Source organism: Thunnus albacares, chromosome 21 (assembly GCF_914725855.1).
Source record: "Thunnus albacares chromosome 21, fThuAlb1.1, whole genome shotgun sequence".
NCBI lineage: Eukaryota > Metazoa > Chordata > Actinopteri > Scombriformes > Scombridae > Thunnus > Thunnus albacares.
The window spans coordinates 3,463,960-3,475,638 of record NC_058126.1 but is presented as its reverse complement, the minus strand read 5'-3'; the positions used below and the strand labels follow the sequence as shown (position 1 = coordinate 3,475,638).

The following is an 11,679-nucleotide window of genomic DNA, read 5'->3' as shown; positions in this document are numbered from 1 at the left end:
GGAAATTTTAAAAAATTGAAAATGAAAAGTTTAAAGAAATACAGGCCTGTGACAAAGTTATAGATATATTCAGACGTATTTCCCAAGAATGAGTGACCTTACACAAATAAATTAAATAAAAACTTCTAAGTCTTTAACATACAGTACTGGGTAAAAGTTTTAGGCTCTTTAGATGTTTAGATTCTTCTCCGTAATGCAGCAGCATCATGGAGGCGTCTGATCATCTGCAGCAGGACAACGAGCCCAAACATCCAGCCAGAGTCATAAAGAACTATCTTCATCAACAAGAAGAACAAGGAGTCCTGCAACAGATGGTCTCTGATCTCAACATCATGGAGTCAGTCTGGGATTAACATGAAGAGACAGAGGCAGCTGAGACGCCGAAATCCACAGAAGAAGAACTGTGGCAACTTCTCCAAGATGCAGGAACAACTGACAACTGATTCACTTTAAGTTTCTGCTGATAGGTTACTCAAGTTTGTAAGTTAATTGATCAAAACTGTTCACTGCATTGTTTACAAAAGCATCCTCACTTTAGTTTAAGAGCATAAAACTTTTGCACAGTACTGTATATCAGAAAAATAAAACCACCACAACTCAACTGTCTCTATAAGCATGTTGAGGGAACAAAAACAAGCTCCAATAAACTGACTGTACACTACCTGCCCAGCACCCATCAGCAAACAGACACAGTTAGAGACTAGCTGGTGAAGAACATGTAGCAGTTCTAGATATTTTTCTCAGGAGTTGGCGGAGACCAAACCAGAGCTAAACGGAGAATAAATTTTGGACTTTCATTCATCAAGTGAACACAAACATGACTCCAGCTCAGTGATTATAATGTTGCTCTCAGTCTGCTGGATGTTGAAGAAGCCAACAAGAACTGGTTGTCATGATGGTATCAACTAACAGGATCTACTGAGGATGTCCCTCAGACATCCAGGAGACTATTTTAAAGGGACCTTACTTTGTTTACAGCATTACAACACAAAAAACAACAATCCTTATTACTTTTTCAGGATCAAGCAAGTAAATATGCTTTTTGTCTGTACATGTTCACCAGCAAATGTATATTTTCTTCTTATCAATATCATATACTGCATTGTTTCACATGTGACTGCTTTTATATCAGTCTGTGAAGCTGAACTGAAAAATCTAACTGGACTTCAATCAAGTGTTATCACCTTCAAAACTGAACAAGCTATTGTTGTATTTTAGATCCAACTAATAATTAACCTGACTTTATGATACCATGACTATGAGGTTCAGTGTTTCCCAAATGCTTGAATTATATACTGGTACAACCATTAGTACATCTTGTCACAGCAGTAAAGAATTCCTCACACACGTTAGTGAACTTTTGAACTTTTTGTACAGTGTTTTATTTTCTCCTACCAATCATCAAAGTGAAACAAATGTTTGTTTCTTGTGAAGAAAGTCAGATATTATCTGTTCAAGACTCATACAACAGGCCTGAACTCTTAAATGAAATAAAATGAAACAAATTAAACTTTTAACAAATTTTCATAAATCATGTGTCTCTAAGGAACAAATCTGTTGGTACGAGTGGTTCTTGCCTGAGGCCCAATGAAGAAGTGGGAAATACAGTTTATGTTGACCTGCTGGTTAGAAACTGATCATCCTGTAACTGATGTGCAAGTAAATAACTTTATTATGTTCCTTGTGTGCTTGGAGCTCAGAGGATTTTACTAAATGGTTACAAATATTTATGAATTTATTTCTTTTAATTTGCACTTTTATGTGTTTTATATTTGGGCTCAGTGCTACTTGATATACTGTATGTGCTCTAATGTTTCTGTTTCTTTTCTGTCACACAGCAGGATGCTTACATGGGTTTCTGATTTTTTATTCTGTAATCATTTTAATCTGGAAAGCATCATTCATATTGACATGTGCAACACATGCTTATTTTAAAAAAGATTAGTAATTTCATTTCAAATTCTGAAGGTAGCTATAATAAAGGCTGTAAATCCACCTTAAAAATATCGGAAGCTGTCTCCTAATACATTTTTCTTAGACCACAACTTGAAACTGTATATGTAGCATCCATGCGTTTTTTCCTTGTGAAGGTGTCATTTGTAGATCTAGTTTTTCTTCTCTAAACATTAAGACCCAAAGTGAGTCACAGTCAGTTTATGTTCAACAAAATTCAAGGCCCTCATTGCAGTCCTACTGCTCCCTCTAGTCATTAGGTCACTCCAACATTTCTACAGGTCAAAGGGAACAAAGAGCAAAAAGCAGAGATAAAATGGGTGAATAAAGAGGGACCTCAATATGAGTAAAGCTTTACAATGGTTTACATTTTTTTTTTTTTAGCAATATGTGAGAGATGCGTGAAAGACTGGGATTTGATGTTAGGACTCAACAGTTCAAGCAAGGCTTGAGCTTTGATAATATGGATGAAGGGATGTATGACCTTAAAATAGTTGAAAAAACATATAGATGTAAACATAGAAAATGTCTCTATAGTCTCTGTGCTTCAGACAGGTCAAGAAAATGTGAGCAGATTCAAATGAATGTCGTACAATCATTGGATGAATCAGGCTGTGGGGAGATGATCTTGACCAATGATATTGTTTGAGTTCAGGGGGCGGGTCCTCCCGGCGTGATTCATCCAATGACTGCGCAACATTCAATTGTTTGCATATACGTGCACTTTGTTGATCTGCCTGAAGCGCAGAGACTACAGAGAGAAAATTTCTCTGGATAAAGTAACACAAGTCATTTCCCAAGACTGTTGATTTAAAGATGATGATTCACATTCAGCTTTCAGTAAAGGTAAGGTAATCATTTTGTTTTTCTCTTTAACATGAAGTTTCGTATAAAGAGAGATATAAACTGAACTTGTCATGAGTTGAGCTAACACCAAGGGCAGCAGAGAGGGAAAGTGAGATAGTAGCATTCAAGGCTAGCTACAACTTGACATAACTAAAGCGTTGTATAAGTGCCAGAATTTTAAAATGTATGTGGAGTCAGCAGTGCTAATGTTAGCATTTGCTTTTTGTATGCATTAAGTAACATTAAGTCTGTGTGGCTTCAGATGACATAGCGTTATGCCAGTCCTAATGAAGCTATTAACGTTAGCCTTGAATCAGAATCTCATAGCAGTCATAGTAACGTTAAATAAATTACATTTGTCAGTTGACCATTTACATGTTTCAGCTCCTATTCTGTCCTGCAAACATTAAATAAAAGGCTGTGACAAGTTGTGACCTGAGAAAGACTTTAAGTGACAGCTAGTATGCTAGTGTTAATAAATTTAGCCAGTTAGCTTGATAAGTTACTAATATTATTTATTAAAGAAACATCAGACCGCCCAGCTGCTCCTATTTACTGCTAGTAAATACGTTACCAGTAACCTGCTGTCTACCGACTAAGTTAGTGTTGGTGTGAAGAACACACAATGAAACACAATGCAGTAAGATTTACAGTGTGGTAGTTAAATGAGTGTGGTGTGTGTAAAGTGCTGTGTAAGTGTGTGTGTGTGTGTGTACTGTGCAGACAGGCAATTAGTGTTCATTTTTCATAAGCTTGGTTGTCTGGCGGAAAAACCTGTCTCGGAGCCTGCTGGTCCGGGCTTTGAGGCTTGGAAAATAATAGAACGCCTCAAAATATGTATGTTTTAATGTAATGTTAGTATATCAATGTGTCACAAATTTATTGATAAAATAAGTATTTCCATCGTGATAATTATTTGAACTTTGCATCCCCCAGCCTCTTCCTGAGTTGTTTTGCATCGCTGGCATGGTTTTCCCAGGCACAGCCTTCACATACAGCCTGCATGGTTATTTGAAGGTTCCGGGCCTCAACATCCCCATGGTCATACCCAGCCTCACCACCCTGCAGGAGGGCGTTCTCAGCCAGGGGAAAGCCAAGTGGAGTTTAACCCTTAGATGCATAATTGGTTAAAAAATGACCCGGTGAGGTTGTTTTCTTGAAATATCTTCGTAATGAAAAATTGTTATCATTTCATATTCCAGGTATTCCTCAAAAAACATGTTTTTGATATGATGCCATAACTTACCTTTTATACATTTTAAGAAATTGTAGTTTTTGTATTACTACCCCAAGCTTCCATAAGTGGGTCAAAAATGACCCGCATGCATTTTCTATGGAATCCAATGGGAACCTTTGATTCTTATCAACTGTGGCTGTCAGGAATAAATTAACTGACAGACTATATCAGAAGTGTCACCCCTCAGGAAGATTATTTTACACAGCAAGAGCTGATACGTGTATTATCTTCATATAATATTGTGTGTGTGTCTTTCATGACTGTTGTTATTATTTATCAACAAATTAGCCTACTTTATAACTAGCTAACACTAGCTAGCTAACTAAGATAGCTAACATTACTATATGTATTGTGTGTGTGTGCATGTGTGTGTGTGTGTGTGTGCGTGCCATTCATGATTGTTGTGTGAAAGAGTATGTTATTATTATTCATCAACAAATTAGCCGACTTTATAACTAGCTAACACTAGCTAGCTAACTAAACTAGCTAACATTACTATATGTAGTGTGTGTGTGTGTGTGTGTGAGTGTATTTATTTATATAGCTACATATTGATCTATTGAAAACATTACTCTTATGTTTCCTCATCCAAGGTGTCATGGCTGCTAGATACACAGCTGAAATGGTCCTACAGATGCTGGATGATGGAGAGGCAGTAACAGGGTTGGACTCTGAGTCTGAAATTTCTGATGATGAGGACCCAGACTATTGTCCAGGTGGCAGTGGCAGTCGTCCACCTGGAAATCCAACTGAACAGGATCAATCTGACTCAGAAGATTCCTCTTCTGTGTCCTCTGCAGAAGAAAGTGTCCAAATCATGTCCAACAGAATGAGTCGGAAGGGCTCTTACTGGAGCGAGTTACCTCCCACCCGGGGCAGAACACAGAGCCACAATATCCTCAAAAGATGCTTGGGAGCTCTTTATCACTGATGATATAATACAAGAGGTGATGATGTGCACAAACTTGGAAGGACGGAGACTAGCAACAGCTAGAGGAAAAGAATGGAAAAATGTCACCAAAGATGAATTCATGGCCTTCATTGGATTGACCCTGCTTGCAGGAAGTGAGAAGAACTGGGATGTATCAGTCCATGAGCTGTTTGGGAGTCCTCTACATAATCCCATGTACAATGCCACTATGGCTGTTGGAAGGTTTGAAGACATTCGCCGTACCTTGCACTTCGATGATAAGAGGACCAGAGCCGACTGGAAACAGACCATATGGCAGCCTTCCGCTATGTATGGGACCTGTTCCTGGTCAACTGCAGACAGCGATTCATCCCCAGTGATTGTGTCACTGTGGACAAACAGCTTGTGCCATTCAGGGGTAGGTGCAAGTTTCTACAGTACATGCCAAGCAAGCCTGCCAAGTACGGCCTAAAGATCTTCTGGGTTTGTGATGCACGCATCCCCTATGCAATAGATGGTATAGTTTACACAGGGCAACAACCAGGGGAAGAAGTTCAGAAGAATCTGGGGGAAAACATTGTCCAGCAGTTGTATAGTAGATTTAGAAACACAGGTCGCAACATCACCGTGGATAACTTTTTCACCAGTGTGCCTCTTGCGCAGCATCTCCTGGAGAAGGATCTCACTATTGTGGGATTATGTATTCTCTACGTCAGAACAAGCCAGACATCCCTCCTCGGATGAAGCCTTCCAAGTCCAGGGAGGTTCACAGCACAGAGTTTGGATTCAACGACAACCTTACCATGGTCAGCTATGTCAGAAAGAAAGGAAAAGCTGTTGTGCTCCTGAGCACGATGCACCACGACAAAGTAGTGGATGAAAATAGCAGAAAGAAAAAAACAGAAGTGATCACATTTTACAACAAGATGAAAGGAGGTGTAGACACCACTGACCAGATGGTTGACACAGAGGTGGCCCATGGTGCTGTGGTACAACATAATTGACATCGCCACCCTGAATGCCTACACCTTTTTCACGGCTCAGCACCCAGAATTCAAGAGCGGCATCACCAATGCATGACGGCTCTTCCTCAAAGAGCTGTCAAAGGAGCTTGTCACACCACACATGAGGAGTCAACTGGAAGGCTGCCCCCAACTGCAAGCCCCGATTATTGAAGCAATGGAAAGGTATGGGGTGACAAAAGCCACAACCCAGCCACAGGAAAGAAGCAGAGTCAACAATAGGTGTGGGAAATGCAATGTACCTGTGTGCAATGATCACAGCCAGAAACAGGTAGTTTGTCTGAACTGCATACAGTGATGAGACAAGAAGGCAAAACAGGGAAAAGAGAGAGGAACTGTCAATGACTGGACAGTTACACACATACATACACACAAACACACACACAGACAGACACACACACACACACACACACACACACACACACACACACACACACACACACACACAATGGATGTTCACATTTTTCTATTGCTGTTCTGGGTAATTTTCTTTTTCAAAAATGTTAAAAAGTGAAAAATAAAGATATTTCAAACATGAAATCATTCTTGTGTGGTCCTAAATATAATACTAAATATTATACAAGTGATTATTCTTAACCAAAATGACAAAAATGGCATAAAAACACATTGATTCTAATATGGGTCATTTTTGACCCACTTATGGAAGAGTGTAGGGTCCAGTCACTCGTGCATCTAAGGGTTGAGGAACTGCTTCTGGGTGCTACACTGCATGACCCAGGCCTACTATCTGTTTACCAGGTGTGTGCACTAGCTCATTCATTATATAGATCAGTGGCTAAACCGCACTGTCACGCTGGAACTATTGCATGACATAGGGCTAGGTAGAGAGAGCGTGATGAAAACTGGAGGAAACTCGGATCATATCAACACTAACGCACCTCAGAAGCGCTGTGTGTAAGCATTTTGGATTTTACTCTATCAATGGCAAAATTATTGATAAAGATAAGGCTGTTTGCCGACTTTGTATGAAGCAACTACTTTACAGTAACGTTACCACAACAACAAATGGAGTGACCTGTTAGCTTCTCACCCAAGCGAGGCTAAAGAATCAGAGCACCAGCAGCTACACAACCTTGCCCAACTGTCTATTTTTTGCCTATAAATTACATAATGATAATGTTCTATATAATTTGAATGAATTCCATAGCACTGTGAATTCATTCAAAGTGACAGCCGTAGTGCGTATGCTGCACAGGAGTTGGACCTGCTTTTCTGCTGCTCTGTTCATTTAAGCTTCAAGTCTATTTTTTCCCAACCCTGCACTTTCTGAAGTGTAGGGTTGGGAAAAAATAGACATAATTATGAAATCTATACATAATTATGTTAAACAAATTTTGGCCATCTGCACCAAGATTTCAGTTTCAATCGATAGGCTAGATGATCATTAATTTAGAGAATTTTCACTGTATTGATGATAGGGATTTAATCACATTATTTTATATATAATGTGTATATTTGTTGTTTGTTTTTTATTTTAAAGTTTGTTTTTTATTTTTGCAAGTCAAAAACTGAAAATCACTCTCTTGCCTAAAGCTTGTTAACTGGTTCCAAATGTAGAGACTACTACATCACTCCAAATTAAGCATCCCAACACAGGATATCAGTCTGTTTTACAAATGGTTTTAAGATTTTGTTGATCACATTTAAAGAACAGCTTGTTCTGACCCCAACCTTAATTTCAGACCGTCTTAAACCCTTAATGTCCCTGCACTAAAAGAGGCAAACTTTGATCATGCTCAATTTCTGTTCAAGCAGCAAACTGCACTCCTTAAGAGCGCCAGCCTCATGGCTCCCCTCTGCCGCTGCTGTGAGGGTCAGAGGCAAAGTTGCCATTGTGCGTACATTGAAAAAAATACCGGCAACAACGTTGACACCTGTTGGTGTGCAGGTACTTTTAAGAGCATGATACATATTTTCTGCTTTTGTATTCTCAGGACAAGGCTTGTTGAGGCTCATTGCAGAGGATCATAGCCATCGTTGTAATTCTGAAAGGAAGTGGGTGACTTTCAACTTTCCTATGAACTTGGGGCTTTTTTAGCACGCAGATTCACCTATTTCCATGGCCAAGGAAAGTTCAATAAATATTTGTCAGAGGTTGGGGACTCGAGTCGCAAATTTGAGGACTCGCGACTTGGTTGACTAACACTTATAAGACTCGACTTGACTTTGACTTGAGGCAGATGACTCGAAAAGACTTGACAGTTTTTATTTAGCTGAATTGCCTATTTACATTATTGTAGATATTGAGCATGAACAGCTAACGTTTTGAGACATGAAAGGGTGGCTTCTAGTGAAGTGTGTGCAACCCAGGCTTTGAAAACAGTGTCTAGCAAGACCTAGAAAACAATGCAAGACAGGATTGAGCTCAAAGCTTGTTGAAAGCATTTTCCCATACCTGCGCTGATTTTCTCTCAAGCTTAATATTACCAGACTGTTTCTGATTCAGACAAGACAGCTTATGAATATACAGCTTTTCATGACTGAGCTTCACTGTTCTGTTCGCAGTCCCTCACTACTTCAAAGTCAATGTAACTCAACCACAGCAGAATGGTCTCTTTCTCTTTAATCAACCGTGTGACAAATGCAATCCTTCAAGATCAGGCAAACATGGTATTTTTCCTTTATGATGCTTGATGTTTGAATAATTCCAGTGTTCTAAATTAATGGATGTATTAGTCTACACAATCCACAGCAGAAAAAAGTAATCATCAGATTCGTTGTGCAAGAGCCAAATGCGGGTAGATTTTCCATTTGGTGAGTAAATATACCAAAGTAGTCATGTGTTGCAGACAGAGCCTCAGGCTGTAGTATAACTTGCAGTTTTTTTTTTATTTGTGCACTTTACAACCACAACAAAGCAGACTGTGTAGCTTACAGTCCATCAGAATATCTTTGCTGCTGTTAAAACCCATTAGCTTTGTGCTAACTACTGCAACTGGAGGAAGTTCCTCTTCTTCTACTACTTCTGCTTCAAAACTCTCACCTTATTAAAAGGCACAACCTGGTGGCAGAATGGCAGAAGTCATACAACATATCCACACACATTAATACTGCATAAAATACAAAATGATGAACCCTAGATCCTGGAAAACATGTTGGATCAGATTATTTATTTTTGTTCCAATAGTTAATTGATGTGAAGTTAATTTATAAAGTTAATCAACCTGCATGATGTTCTTTAGTTTTATGTTGACATTCCAAATTGTAGTTGATTTAACCCCCCCCCCCCCCCCCCCCCCCCCCAAAACAACAACAACAACAAAAAACAAGGTATGAACTGAACCATAAATAGTTGTCTTCATGAATCCTAACCATAGCCATCCCTAGTTGTAGAGACTAACTAAGATGTGCAGTTCTCTCATGACATGGCTTGCCATTGTAACCTTTTCTCTTGTGGTTTAAGTGCTTCTTTCATGGTGACTGACTTGTGACTTAATTGACTTTTCTTGCTTGACATTTAGCATTGACTTGACTTGGCTTACTTGAGTCTAAGTCACAGTGAGAGTCACAGTGATTTAAGACTTGCTTGAGCTTTTAAGGTTAAGACTTGAGACTTGCTTGTGACTTGCACATGTGTAACTTACTCCCACTTCTGATATTTGTGAACATGAACTACTTTCTCCCAAAGCCACAAACCAGAGACGTAAGACTCAAATTTGTGATGCCATCCGCAATAAAGTCTGGAGCTGCTTCATATACAATGAATGTGAGACTAATTTTGTAGTAATTTTTTAATACCCAAATAAGCTTTAGTCTATAGTAAACTTTCATATCTGAAACATAAAATTTACCCGTATACTAGGCTTGGGCAATGTCTACAGAATTACTTTGTAAAGCAAGCAGTAAAGGTAATTTATGATATATTCTGGTTATTAAACATCTTGAAATCTCATACATCTCAAATGGGGATCTGTATTGAATGGATTGCACAATATTGTAAAATGATTTTGTACATTCAGAACTCCATGTATTAATGTGAAATGTCTGCAGATATATTGGGGAGTTGCTTGCAATTACTGTCATATTATGTTTATATAAAGTAAACCCTATCCATTAATGGGAAAAGCCTGTAAATATATTGGAGAGTTGATTTTAATTACCGTCAAAAAATGTTTAAATAATGTATACTCCATACATTTATGGGAGAAGCCTGAAAATATATTGGAGAGCTGTTTGTAATTACTGTTAAATAATGTTTATATAAAGTTAACCTCATACATTAATGGGGAAATGTATGTAGATATATTTGATAGTTGCTTTTAAATACTATCAAATAATGTTAGTAAAGTAATGATTATTAAAATTATGTTTTGTAAACTATTATCACATGATCTTATTGTTTTGTACAGTATAAAACCAACATTTACCAGGGATCTACTGTAAATAGATTGGATAATCACATAAAATAAAAGCTTAAAGCTCTCAAGATACTATTAATGGGTGTTAAAGGAGGGTAATTTGAATGTAATTTTACATAATTTTTCTGTTTTACATCCAGAAATCTGTACTGGAGTTCTTGTGGATGGATTGGATAATCCTATGAATTTACCAAAGATTACTGTATGAAAAGAAGAGTCTTCATTTAAATTAGGTAATTTTAAGGTAGTTCTGCAATCTTTTCCATTTTTTGTGCAGATTTATACATTTGTTTAACATTCTAGCAATGTTTTATAATAAGATTTTATTTTATAATGGTTGGACTGTAAAAATGTAGACAATGTCCAAAGTAAATATCTGTATTTTAAAAATAAATCTCTGTAGAATAACTTAAGTTTTTTTTACTGTTATTTGACGGTAAGTGTTTGGCAACTTTTGCTGCCAGACTTTTTACCATTTTTTATGATTTTTTTTTTTACAGTGTGGGAGCCAGTCCCCACACTCTGCACACAGGTGATCTGCATAAACCCTCCAATCAACCCAGACATGGAACTATCCGAATTCGGAACGGGGAGACAGTGAAATGATAGCAAGTCCCACAAATGGATGACTGCTACACATTTAAGAGGCTGCTACAAGGTAATGAATGAGATTTATGGTTGAAAAATGACATGAGCCCCATTTTGATGAAAAGTTCCAGGTACTTTGGACTCAGAGGAGCTAAACTGGGAACTTTAAGTCCCTGCTGTGCATCCTGTTTGCGTTTCCACCGCATCTGAGGAACCAGGTAGATCATGCAAATTAGACCCATGAGGAATTTAAAAATGACAGCTGTACTTGAAACACAGGATTCACACAAAACACAGATTTTTTTGTATTGATATGTTTATTTAAAATATACAAAGTATAAGACAAATGAATAGCAAATGCAAATGAATAGAAGTAGTATTAGGATGACCAATTTGCATCTTCTGTTGGTATATTTAACATCTCATTTAAGATGTCATCAGGCCTGCATGCTTTTTTGTGTTGCAGAACCTTCAGTTTGTCTTCCAGTTCCAATTCTGTGATGGGGTGATCCAGTGGGGTCTGATAATTCTCAAGAACTCTTTCAAGATCTTTCAGTTATCCTGAAATCTGTTCTTGAGCTTAATTGTTTGGAGGTTTTCTATAGAGATCTTCTAAATGATTTTTCCATGTATCTCCATTTTAAATGGACTATTTGTTGTAATGTTTCTTGGCAAATAAGTTCCCATTTTCCCAAAATTTATTTGACCCCAGAGACTCTTCAATTAATTGTAATTGGTTTTGTA

At 37.9% G+C, this 11,679-nt stretch overlaps 2 long non-coding RNA genes across 2 annotated transcripts; both read left to right on the top strand.

The window, feature by feature from the left end:
- The first annotated feature begins 2,516 nt into the window (after positions 1 to 2,516).
- On the top strand, positions 2,517 to 10,522 carry LOC122972298. Its single transcript, XR_006399706.1, has 3 exons — positions 2,517 to 2,799; positions 3,736 to 3,941; positions 10,488 to 10,522. It is a non-coding gene; the product is annotated as an uncharacterized LOC122972298 (long non-coding RNA).
- Positions 10,523 to 10,538: 16 nt separating this feature from the next.
- LOC122972308 lies at positions 10,539 to 11,177 on the top strand. The gene is made up of 2 exons (XR_006399716.1): positions 10,539 to 10,580; positions 10,848 to 11,177. It is a non-coding gene; the product is annotated as an uncharacterized LOC122972308 (long non-coding RNA).
- Positions 11,178 to 11,679: the final 502 nt, after the last annotated feature.